Raw genomic sequence first — 13,754 nt, 5'->3', positions numbered from 1 at the left:
TCCAAGACAATATTCCAATCTATGATTCATATCATGAGCAAACCCCCATGCCTGTCCCCAACCATAACTTGTTTTCTGATTCACAAGATGGAATTCGAAATTGCTCGGATCCCATAATTCTGGCCAGTTCTTGTGAAAAAGAAGATATTTCAAGTCAATCCTAGTTGTGCTGTAACATTATTTGTACAGATAATCATTTCATTCTTTCTCACTTGCACTCATTTTGTACAAAATCGGATTGTGTTTTAAATTTTCAGACTTTTGATAGATTACTATGGTATATTGAGCACCTTATCAAAGAACATTCAAAAGATATGCTACCATTTTGGAAAACTAGATTGTGTCAAGGAAGTATAGAACTTTGTCAATTCCAAGATCAATCGATATCAGACTTCCTTAAAAAACTCCTTTGGCATCCAAAGCATCATCAACGAAAGAAAGTACTTTTGGAAACTTGCCGGCAATTCGCGCTAATTGATAAATCTCTTTCCAGAAATTTCCATCTATTCTTCGTTGATTTATTTAGCGATCTATATGTGGAAACTTTCCTTTTACGAGAAATTGCTAAAAGCTTGACCTTAACGCATGGTAGATTACAGGCCATTAAAACCAAAAAATCTTATTCACAAACTGGCTTGTCATCTTTCCTATTGCACGATCACCAATACATAACGAAGATTCATCCTGATTTTTATGATCCAATAGGTATCCAGTTGGAAAAAAGTTTTCATAAGAAAGAAATTTCAGACAGAATTCCAACTGAAGTTATACATTCTTATTCCACATCCAACGTTAACAGTCCAAGAAAAGTTTTGTTCTTAACACTGATGTTTGAAAGTCACATACGTGTAGGAATAAAAATGAAAAGATGGTTCCACTGGAAATATCATTTTACCTAGTTCATTTTTCTGTTTATAGTTAGAATAGGAGTAGGAGTAGTTTAGCTAGGATGTTAAGTGGATAATTTAGTTTTTAAATACTGATAGGCAAAATAAAGAGAAGAACTTATCCCTATCATGTACATAATCCTAGGGAATGTCTACCTCTCATTTCTTTAAATGTTTTTGTTTCCTAATAAAATTTGTTGTGGTTAACAGCATTTGACATTTACTAAAGACACCTTTTCTCTATCAAGATTTTGAACTTCTGCTTCTATAAATAGCAAATCTCTTGGAAACTTGATCTTTATTATTAATAGATACAGTTAACTTTAACCATGATATGATACTAGTTTCAACTTCAAGAAATTTGATGAAAGCAATCTTTGTGAAGAAATTGTTTTATATCAGTGCAATGAAAGGTATCAATAACAAAATAAGGTTTACCTGTAGAAACAGCCATTTCCAAAAAACTCTATTATTGTCATCCAGAGATTTCTTAAGGAAAGCAATGATATCCTCCCTGTTAGAGAAAATCGCAACATTCAGAGAGACAATCCAAGAAACACTATATCTCAAAGAATAAGAGGTCTCATCACGAGCCGGCTTATCATGATCACAGATATTATAAATTTTGCTGACTTTGCCAAACACTGTCCATCAAACAGCGCAATGAATCAAGATTATTGAAATCAAAAGACAAGGGGTCTCATCACGAGCCAGCTTGTTCAACAAAAGTGTAAATCAAGTGAATGACTGTGTCATAATTTGGCTACCAAACCAAGACATTGTTCTTTGAGAATAAAAAAAAAAAAAAGGAAAAAAGTGTCAATATGGGTTTTTCTTTGAAAAGTTGTAGATCACCTTAAGCAGGATAAAGGATCGTTACTGGGTAATAGGTAACCCTATCGAGGCTATGGACGCCTGCTAGCAGCAGAGGCTCTACCTACGACAAAGGAGCATATTTAAAAAGCTGCTACACAGGGAAGACTTTATTTTATCTTTACAAGACCAAGTAATGGCTGATGTAAATGCAAGGACAAGCTGAGGAAACAAACAATTAAAATAGAAAGAAGTTGAAACAAAATATCATTGACAGTTTGGAGTATAATATACTTTATCTTTTTATAATAAAGTTTAAATTTTCTGAGAAATAATTTTTTTTTTTTCGGAAGTTTGAAAAATTCAATAGAAAATGCAGAGATAACTAGTTCTCCCAAGTGAATCGCCAATTGTTGTGGCCAGCAACAACCCCCCCCTTTTTTCATTTAAGTGTTATCCAAAATACTAAATGAATGGGGACCCTTAGTTAAAATTCAGGAAAAGCAGGAATTTCCTTTCTTCAGAATAAGGTTACCATCATAAACTTAGGAAGACCTTTTGAATACTTTAAAACCTAAGTCTATGATGAGGGAAAAATCTTTAAAACCGCGTTGCAAAAAAGATAGGAAGTTGCCTCCATTTCGCTATAATATCGGTAGGCGCAAGATTCTCGTGCTAAGCAATATATCACATCGCAATAAGGTAATGCCAATGAGAAAAACTTCAAGATTCACCGATCTGCGATAACACCGATCGCAAGATCGCATATCGCAGAAAATGAGCTGACAAGATTTGGCAAGCATAAAACTTCTGCGATCTGCGATGTTGCGATATCGCGATAAAATGATGGTTGCGATATTAAGCCAGACCAACGCTGTGATGTTATATTCGTGTGTTTGCGCGATCTGCGATGGTGCGATTTGCGATGGCGCGATCTGCGATGTTACGTAAGCAAATCATAAAATCACTTCATCACGAATCCTTCGGGCACGCTATTCAAGAAAAGCCACTTACCATAATCTGACTCAAGATCATGTGCTTTTAATGATAGTAAAGGAATTATTTGTCAGCTATTAAATGAAATGAAGACGCGTGCTTCTATAAAGAATTACTTCACGTCAGGTGGCATATTTGATATATCTGTTGCATTTAAAACTCTCCCATCACCTTTCTTGATCAGTCATTTCCATTTCGCTTGTGATCTGCAGGGACGAAGAACGAAGGACGATTCAAAGCCAAACGCAGGAAGAAATGGGAAAGAAAAATAAAGCTCAGGGCTCTGAGGCGAAGGAGAAGGTGAAGGAAATGGCGCCTTTGTATACAGACACAACATGCAACAGAGACGCAGGGATATCGACGTGGGAAAGCATGTACATACTACTTGAAGAAGAGAATCCCAGAATAATGAAGGCTACTGCTATCGTGGGCTCACAGCGCTCTTCTGAAGCGTCCTTAGAAGAGCTAGCATGCTCATTTCTTCATCGGATAGCAGCAAGGCGCAAAATTCTACCATATACAGATATGATCAAGTGGATACTTGATAATGCAGAGCTGAACAACAGACAATTCAAGATTCAAGGACATGGGCTCATCGGATCATTCGCTGCACAAGACTTAAAGCTTATGTATCATCTTCCTGAACCGCAGGCGACTTACAATGCACAATTCGTTAAGAAATTTGTGGCAGAGAACCCAAACTTATCAGAGACCACCAAAGATTGGTCCAGAAAAGAGGAACCACTCAAGAAAGACAAAAACGATATGTACAGCACTGGTTCCCTCACCTCTCTGTATTGTTTTGCTGCGGCCATGCTTTGTAGATTATTTGGGATGCCAGATATCAATAAGTTTTCGTCTGAATGGTTACCATTAATAGATGCTGCCACAAATGCCAATATTATGGATTGGGCCAAGATCTTTTCTGATAATCTATACACGACTATTATCAATTACCGGTCTAAGAGATCCTTCTCTCAAAGGATCTATCCTCCTTTTTATCTATCTGCATATGTTATGGATTCTATTTGTTATGTGTCTAAATTTCCCATTATGGGTTGGAAATGGACTACCCAGGACCCATTACCTATCCATGTTTATCATAAGATATTATGGGATTCTCAGTTCGTCCCACATTTCTACCAGATTTGTCACGGGCTTATCTTACCCTTGTATAGAATGATGTATGATGAAGAACCCCCGAGGTGCTCACCCGAGGCACAGATAGATATCATCCCCATCGCAAGATGGTTCAGGGAAGAATGGTTCATCTATATTAGAGTATTTGGAAGCACTGTCCCTCCTCATGTCCTACCTTTGTATATTCCTGACAAACTATTGGCTCGAGAAATTGCATATCAAACCTGTTCAGAAGGCGGCCTAACTAAAGACCTAAAAGATAAAAAGAAGGCCATATGGCCTCAGTTTCCTTTAGCTTGTGGGACCTTTGCATTGTTCGATGTAGGTCACACATTCACCGAAGTAGAGAACGTGACGTGTCTGCAATTATTTAAATTCCCGGCAAGGCCATTTGACCCAAATGAAGTTGCCCAAGTGTTCATAACGAACGTCAAAATAAAAGTATTCGTTGGAAAGAAAGATTTATTTGATGATTTATTTCAGAATAAAAGCTCACTCCAGGAAATTTTGCGGGAAGCTCAGTCGAAATTGTCTCTAGATGACCTCCAAAGATTCATGTTATACAGGGAAAGGAGACTAGCCAGTGTTCCTCTAGAAAAGTTGCGACTGCCTGACAGAGAACCAACTCCAAGCATTAGCCTCAGTGGGAACTCAAGCACTTCCAGATCTAAATCTAACACTGCGCAAGGAGTACCTGAACATTCTAAAGGGTCTGGAAGCGACCAAGGAAAGAATGAAGAAATAGCTAAGGACATGGCTCAGTCAGGTGCAATGTCGCAACAACAGGTTATCGCCTCCCCGCCAAGAGATGTCCCCCCTCTCGTCATTAAAGCACCACCCGTCACGACAGAATTAGACAAAGAATGTGAAATCTTCAACGAGCTGATCAATCTTGAAGGGCAAGCCCCAAGAATGCCTGTGAGCAATACACAGGTAGCACAAGAAGCGGTTTCGACCATAGTCAGCAGTGTCACAGAAACGGAGCACATTCCTATCGCTCCACCTTCTGAGCTTCTACTTAATGTAGAAGAAATTCCCCCACTGGACGTATTCTATAGTCCCCAACATAAAGCAGTTGTAAGAAGACAGAGAAAGAAAAGAAAACTAGAAAATACACTGTCACAAGATGCTGAACAATTGGACGTCTTATGGAAAGACCCCAACAATAACCCAACTGAAAATCTCACTAAATTGTCTCAGATCGCAGGAGCATATGCTTCTGCAACTATTGACAAGGCATCGGAAGTTCAGCAACTGTTGAAAGAACAAGAAGATCAAATACAACTACTACAACGACAATTGCAACAAGCCAATTCTAATATTGAAGTTCACAAACAGCTCGAGAAGTTGCAGGAAGACTTTCAGCAGATGCAGATAGGCTATCAAAGAAGTCTAGACGAGAAAGGAAAACAATTACAAATTTTACAAGAAATGCACAAAGATGAGCCTAAGCTTACAGAATTTATTTCAAAGTCTGTTAGCTTAAATGAACAACTACTGCAGCAACAGGAAGAATTGGGACGGAAGATATCACAGTGGAGTCATTATTGCGAGCTAAGTGATAAAATCACCGATCAAGTGGTAGACTTGCGAGCTGACTATGATAATATTGACAAACGAGTGACAGAGTACTTGGCTTGGCAGGACGAAGACGAGGGAAAAAGAGCAAGTGCACCCAGAATAAACGAGAGTCATAAAGAGCTGCTCTTTAACAGGTGGGACGATCAGATCAGAGAGGCGGAACAAGCAGCAGAAACAGCGGCCACGCAAGCAAGCATTCTTATCGACTGTGTAAATGAAAATTTGCACAGAGCAAATTTAATCGAAGAGACCACCCTGGGGTATCTACCAAATAAACTACGACTGGAAGCAGAATGGAAGCAGAAGGCGTGGGAAAAGGGAAAAGCGATCCAAGCACTAAACATGTTAGATTGGGAGTGTTACTGGGCATACTTAGTGAAGCCGCATAGTCAGCAGATGACTGTGAAATGTATCATAAATGCGGCCGAGAAAGTAGTGCCAGCTCTCATAGATTCTGTTTTCTCAGCCCAGCTCAAAGCAGAAGTCAGCCAGCTGACTCTTCTCAAGCCCATGATGAACACTTGCAGCTTTAAAGATCAGATTCAGAAATAGCCTTATTTAGAATGTTGTTTTTTTCTTAAAAAGTTAGATTAAAAAAAGGACGGTCATTTGAAAACTGCATCCTAAAATTTTGTAAATAAACTATTATTAGAATTAGGAAGTAGTATTTTAACCCTTCTCATGCATTTAGAGAAGGGTCCAGAAATTTGTCAAATACTTGTCCTCAGAACATGCACTTCTGCACCCTCAGAGGAGGTTTTGATGAATGGATGGATCGAGGTTTATTAATGTTTGCATTTGATATCTGCTACTCATGTTGCACTTCTGTACTCTTAGTAGATGTTAGAGCAAGGAGAGATAGATCATTGTTGCTTGAAGCTTATGAGTAGAACCAGTCATAAATGGTACTTTTATCTCTTGGCCATTTCTGCTTATATTCCTAAAGTGATATACAGTCGTAGTTGTTTATATGTTATTGCATGAATGTGTGAGTTACCATTTGGCACTTTTGTACGGTGGAGCCATTTATTTATGTCTGATATATGAATAACTTATTATGCGATATGCTGTTCACAACTGTTTTGCCTAACTTTTTATGCAAAGTGGTTTATCTTAATTGATTTCAATTCTTATGGTAGCTGAATGATCTTTATTACCAGTTATTGTCTGAAATATTTTTAGATCGCATAATAGAAGAAATACACCCCGGGTTAGCATAGATTAGATGTGTTGTTTCTCATTAGATTACAATAGCATAGAGTTAGTTTAAAAGCTTGAATTAGATTAGCTTTAAGTATTCTTAGATCAGCAAACATCCAACTTTGCACACACACACACACACCCTTAGATTGGGAAACTGGTCCCATTATCCCCAGTTGGACCCGCTATACCAAACGGATAAGGAGCTGCCAACCAAGGTCTGGACTGGGTGGGTATCCCCCTTGTTGTTGACCTGATTTTCGGGGCTTCAACAGAATGATATTTGCTAGATTGGCCTCATGGGGAGATCTGAACAGATTCCGAAAGTCGGAGGTGCCAAATCTGGAGAGTTTTCGGAAATTATCTGCTTGCTCTCCATTAGGAAGGGGCATTTTCCAGATCTTGTTAGTAGTCTTCCTTCCCTTGGCAAAATTTTGGTAAAATTTGGTGTTATCATCTCCTGCCTTTAACCAAATGTCCCTGCTCTTCAATCTCCATGATTCTTCCCTTTCCTTAAGGATCTTGTCTTTCTGCTTCTCAAGCTCAATTAGCTTGATCTTCTCTTCTGCTAAGGTAAAGCCAAGATTCCTTTCATCCATCAGTAATTCCAACTCAGCTTCAATGGCCAAAATCTTCTGATCATCCTTAGCCTTCTTCTCCTTTTCCCAAGCCATGGTTAGATGTTTAAGCTGAGAGAGGTTTTGGCAAAAACCCTCCGTCGCTGATCTGTGATTAGATATATGGTTAGAGACCCAAAAGTCCTTGATTAGTCTAGTATACTCCTCATCTTGGAGCCAAACATGATTGAATTTGAAGGGTTCCTTTGGCTTGGCATGAGGTCCCAGAATCTCCAAATAAATAGGAGAATGGTCATATTTTCTCCCTGCCCCCACCCATTGTCTGTATCTGGTGAATCTCTGAAGCAAGGGGATTTTGATCATGAATCTGTCGAGTCTTCTAGCCAGGGTTGCATCCCCTACTCTCCAGTTCCTCCAGGTAGGCATAGGCTTGTTCATGGGGATATCAACAAGATGGTGCTATTCCAGAATGTCTTTAAAGTAATCAGACAAGGGGTCAACTTGGGCTTGTGATCCCCAGGATTCTCCATATCCCATGGAGAAGTTAAGATTGCCCCTTATGATAATCTGATCCATAGATGTTGTGTTTAATCCGAGAAAATGTTGCCAGAATTCATCTCTCCTCTGGCAAGGACCATAAACATTGATAATCCTCAAGGTCTCCCCTAGCTCAGTCGAGAAGAAATCCATGCCTATAAAGCCCACTCCTCCCCAGGTGGCAGATACATTTATGGTCCGAGGATTGTAACTAATGGCTAAGCCTCCAGCCCTACCTATGGCATCCAGTGCATGGAAGTGCCATCCAAGTCGAAAGGTAGAAAGGGTACGCTCAATAGAATCTGCATTGCCCAAGGTCTCTTGCAGCATAATGATATCAATGGGATTATTCTCAATCAACCTCTGCATGGCTAGTTTTTTGGAGGTACTAGCCAGACCTCTGCAATTAAAGGAGAGGAATTTCATGGCGTAACCCCCTCTTGGTTTTGCAATGCTCTAAGGACCCATTCCATGTTGGATTGTTTGCCCGATGCTACCTCAGCACCAGCTTTCTGAATGGCCTTGGTTAGGGAGGATTTACGCCCACGGGAAGACTGGGCAGGGGGACCAGGGTAGGCCAGCCCCAGCCCTACCCGTGTATGTGGGTTAGAATCCGATATGAGCCTGGATCGAAGGTTGTAGGAGTGAGACAATACCGGGAGGGACGAGGCCGAAACCCCTGATGAGGATGGAGTCAAATGGAAAGTAGGGGAGGAGGGGGCAATGATGGGCGGGGGGATGGAAATTGCACAAGTAACCAGAGGTGCATATACATCCAAAGGTGTAGCAATGGAAAGTGATAATGAAGATGAGTGTGAAATTAGAGGAGAGGAAGGAGAAGTACCCGATTTTCGTGCCATCTCCGCAGTGGTTGTAGCTCTTACCCACATCAAAGGCAACGATGATGGCCTGCTGGCTTCTTCCACCTCCTTTGAGGATTCACCCAAGTTGAAAAGCTTTGTAACCAGAGTACTAATGCGTGATGCCGACACCGGAGCTCGGGATGCCGACTCAGGAGATTTTCCTTTTAGAGACGTTGGCGAGCTGTGAGAGTCAGCAGATTTCGTGAGCAGAGGGCATTCCTTGAATACATGCCCTACCTTATGACACCTTCTACAATAGAACGAAACACCCTCGTAATCCAAGATTTGTATCTTAGTGTAATGCCTCCATTTCAGGGTAATCTTCTCTTCCAGGCCCTCCCTTGTGTCCAAGTGAACCAAGATTCTTGCTAGCGCTCGGTTTTTAGTCTGAACATAGGTCTTATCATGTTCCAAATACATCCCAAGGGCATTTCCAATCCTAATAAACACCGCTTTAGACCAGAATTGTAAAGGAAGACCTGGTAATCGTACCCAGATAGGTCCTGCTCCAATTTGTTCCCGTTTCGGATCGGATAGTGATGACCAGCGCTTGAGGAGGACTGGTGCCATCTCTATGTGCCAGTATTTGGCAAGGATCAGATCAGTATATTCAGCCTTTGAAAAGTGTAGGGAAAACCAACTCTGAGCCAGGCTCTGTACCTCTGGGAGCTCCTGAAGAATGCCACCCCATATCTCTTTTACCCAATTTGTGAGCTTGGTTGCTCAGTAAGCCCTTCCTCACACATGTCCAATAAGTACTCTGTTGGCCTTGTCCATGACCTCGCCCATTGGAATGTCTTCACCGAATGTGATGGTAAGGTCCTTTGCAGACGACTTCACACACTTTACCTTTCTCTTCCCTGTTCTCGGCGCTGATGGGTGTTCCTTCAATGGATCTGATCCTGCATCCTTCAGGGGAGTCGTCACTTTAGATTTTATGACTGGAGAGTCGAAGCAACCTGATGGGAGGGAGTTAGGGTTTGCTAAAACTGGATGGGGCGAGCTCTGGGGAGGCACCGGGTTATGGAGGGGGAGCGGATCGAAATTAGGTGAGGGAGGAATAATGGTAGTGAGGATATCGAGCGTGCCAGGGGAAAGCGGGGGGTAATCAAGACCCAAGGTTCCAGAGAGAGAGATCTTATGCGCAACGACGAGGTTGTGGATCCCGGAAGTGAAACAATCGGCGAAATGTCTGGGAGAGGAGGAGCAGATATTTCAATGCTAGGGTTAGGGCTTCGACTGCCAAAGATGGTTTGTCCTTCGAACAGATCTTGGGAATAATCAAGGGCCTCCTCTTCGATATCCATCGCTTCCATTAACGGAAACTGCCACCAAAACCGCTAGGAAGATAGTTGACCGTGCTCAGAAAACGGATGTCGACAGGTCATTGAGGTAGGGTAATAGCTATCGCAAATGCTCGAATATCTGCGATTAATTTAAGTTCTGTCTCTGTGCAGGTGTAGGGATGCACGCTCGCCACCTGCCCTCCTGCGGCCACGTCAGAGCGCAAAACATTTTCGCCACCCTTCTATTATGTTATCATTCAAGATTATGTATATTATATATAAAATATTTCAAAAATAAAATTATGTGCTCAACTTTTAGTTGGCACATGTTTTTTTAAAATAAAAATAAAAGATTCTCTAAATAAAAAACCAATATCCACTATAATGAAAAAATAACAATGAATATATATAGATATATATATAAATGGTTAATTTTAGTTAAAAACATTATAAAACATTATTCATGTGATTATCGTGCTCTCTTTGTTCATTATTAATATTACAACTCAATAAGAAAAAGATATAATATAAATATTTCATTCCTATTCTCACCTATAAATAAAATATGTCAATATCCTTATAAAACAAGTATGACAAAACAACATAATTCCTACCATTGAAATTAAGTGTAACATCCCTTACCTATGCACCACTATAAATTTTTTCATTAAAAATTATCTTTAGAATATTGTCATTCCTTTCTGCCTTTTCTTAATACCTTAATTTTAGTTGCATTAAAATTAAATCTTAAGTTGATAAAAGGTCTACACATAATGTTTGACTCTATTTCTCTTAGTCTGCCGACATTTAACATTATTGAATATATATATCTTGTTTATTATTCAGTATGCACTTTTTAATGTTTATTTATGGTATAGACTTAGTTTCCCTTGGTTTTAAATCTGGATGATCTCATTTTAATGGCAATGAGTTGGATGGAGTCGTGGTCATATGTTTCCAATGGTTCAACATAGTACATCACTCCTTCTAACTCTTTTTATGATAATGTTTGGGCAAATGTTAACCTAGTCGACTCCTATACTATTGTGCGGATTCTTTCCCTTGACAAACATTTGAGAACAATAGCTGTCGAGCACTCCGTATCTCTATCTCTGCAAACATGTCAACTTAGGGTTCTGTTGAGGTGTCAATAGATCTGCGACTCATTCTCTCTAGGGTTGAAATCAAGGAGGGGGAACATGGGGTTGGTTATGGGCTAACTACCCTCTCCCACCTCTCTCAGCGATTTTCATTTTCACTCTCGCTCTTACAGGAAGAGATTTGAAACTACATTCTTCGCCAGGTCTGGATTACCTACGTTCCACAATCATCAACCTCCCTTCAGTCAGCCAGAACCTGTAGTTTGTGAGAACCGAATTATACGCAGGTGAAAATACTTACTATGGAAATGGAAATTGTTGAAAATATAATTCCAATTGCCGCCCCGTCAAACAACATTTAATTCAGCAAAACCGCCATGAGTTTATCGCACCACTTTTCACAAGTTGGTGGTATTCTCCCAAACGCCCCCGATACAATCACCATTTGATGCGTGTCCCTTGTACGTTTTGCAAAATAGCTTTTTATCAGGACGTATCATTCGTTTTGTTTGGGCAAGTGATATTCGTCCGATTGCAAGGATGGATGATGTCCGTTGATTAAAGCCAAAGTTGTGCACAGGCCTGCTGCAACATTACATGACGTGAAGTAAAGTTCTGTTGACCGCCAGTAAAACAATTAATGGATTAATATGTATGTACTGTGGTCATAGATTTTAGGTATAAGCTTTTAATTTTAATGTTTTTAAATTCACGGGAGTAAGTTTTATGTTTTACCGCAAAATTCAAACAACAAATGTAATTTTTTTTTGTTTTGTTCATTGTCACATACACATTGTAATGCAAGGGTAGAAATGCACAGCGGTGCAAAACAAAAATAGAGCAAAGGGCGAATGTAACTTTTGTTAAAAAGGGAAATGCAATGTAAATGCAGCAGCGTGAGGGAAATATATGCAGCAGTGCATATGTATTTTCGTTGATTGAAATGTAATGTGAAGAATGGATATGTAAGAATTTTTTTTATTTACAACAGTAAATGTAAATGAAAAATTTACACACAGTAGTGTAAATTTTTTCAAAAGGAGACAGAGTAATTTTTGTTGAAATTTTCTTGGTGTAATCCCTCAGGCAGAGGAAGAATATTTTTGTAACAACAGTTTTATTTTAATGAATACAAAGCTTTTGTGGGTGTGTGTAATACTCTGTTCTTAGAAAACAATTGTAGCTTCCCTGTGTTAAATATCCTGAGAAACGGAGCATCATTCTCTGTTCAGTCTTTTGTTTGAAATTACCAGAAATTTCCAACATGGTATCAGAGCTTGTCCAGGCTCTTTGAAGGTGTCAAAGAAGCTGAAGGAAGGTTTCTTGCTGAAGCAGCTTCTCCAGCAGAGTGAAGACTCAGTCAAGAAAGGATTCAGGTATTTCTCAAAGTTTTTTTTGTGTTGCTGTTGAAGACAATCAGGATTTTTAAATACACAGTGATAGTTTAGAGTGCAAGAATGGCTGGCTCCAACACCAACACTAGCATGGGTATTTTTAATACTCAGCTCCCACAGTTTAATGGGAAAAACTATGACTATTGGGCAATAACCATGATAGCCCTGTTTGCCTCACAAGATTTATGGGAACTTGTTGAATATGGGTTTGAAGAACCAGGAGATGAAGATGGTTTAATAGATTAACTTAGGCAGAGAAAGATCTATTGAACAACAATAAGAAGAAGGATTCCAAAGCCCTCGTATTTTTATATCAAGCAGTGCATGAGAGTGTGTTTCCAAGGATAGCAGCAGCCAAGACATCCAAAGAAGCATGGAAAACTCTCAAGACAACCTATCAAGACATGGAGAAAGTGAAGACAGCAAAACTACAGTTGCTGAGGAGAGATTTTGAGAACCTGTGCATGAAGGAATAAGATAATATTGACTCATTCTTCACACATGTGATTGGTCTGGTCACACAGATAAGGTCTCATGGAGAAACTCTTGAAGAAAGGAGGATTGTGGAGAAACTATTGAGGGTCCTACCCTCAAAGTTCGATGTGATTGTCACCACCATAAAAGAGACATAGGATCTCACAAGCTTCACAGTTGATGAACTACATGTATCACTGATAACACATGAGCAAAGGTTGAGTAGAAATGAAAATTCATCTCTAGAACAAGCCTTTAAGACCCAGATGTCCTTTGGAAGAGGAAGAGGTCAAGGCAGAGGAAACAAGAGAGGAAGAGGCAGAAGCCAAAACAGAGGTGGAAGGAACAGTCTAGCAAATGCTCAAGGAAGAGGCAGCAATCCAAATCAGAACCAAGGCTAAGGCAGCAGTCAACTAAGTGGACAACATCATGCTCAAGGACAAAGGTATGAAAAATCCAATGTCCAATGTTATTATTGTAAAAAAATATGGGCATTATGCAAATGAATGTAGGAAGAAGCAGCATGATATGAATAATAGATCTAGTGCAAATATCACTAGAGAAAATATCAGCCAAGATAATGTGCTGTTAGCTTTTAATATGGCTGAAACAAAGAGTGATGATATATAGTTTCTAGACTCCGGTTGCAGCAACCATATGACAGGAAACATAGCCCTGTTTTCTGCTTTAGATCAAAATGTGAAATCACAAGTCACACTTGGGACTGATAGTAAAATTTCTGTTATGGGAAAAGGAGAAGTAAAAATATTTACAAAGAAAGGTGAAAATAAAACCATAGCAGATGTTTATTATGTTCCTGGAATGAAATGTAATCTCTTAAGTATTGGACAGCTTGTTCAAAAGGGTTACAATGTTTTCTTTGTGAATGATGTATGCACTATCAT

The sequence above is a fragment of the Pinus tabuliformis genome, chromosome 3_2 (assembly GCF_031772625.1).
Source record: "Pinus tabuliformis cultivar Carrire ecotype Pingquan chromosome 3_2, CPIR1, whole genome shotgun sequence".
In the NCBI taxonomy this organism is placed as follows: Eukaryota; Viridiplantae; Streptophyta; class Pinopsida; order Pinales; family Pinaceae; genus Pinus; species Pinus tabuliformis.
Note: the sequence above shows the minus strand (reverse complement) of the source record.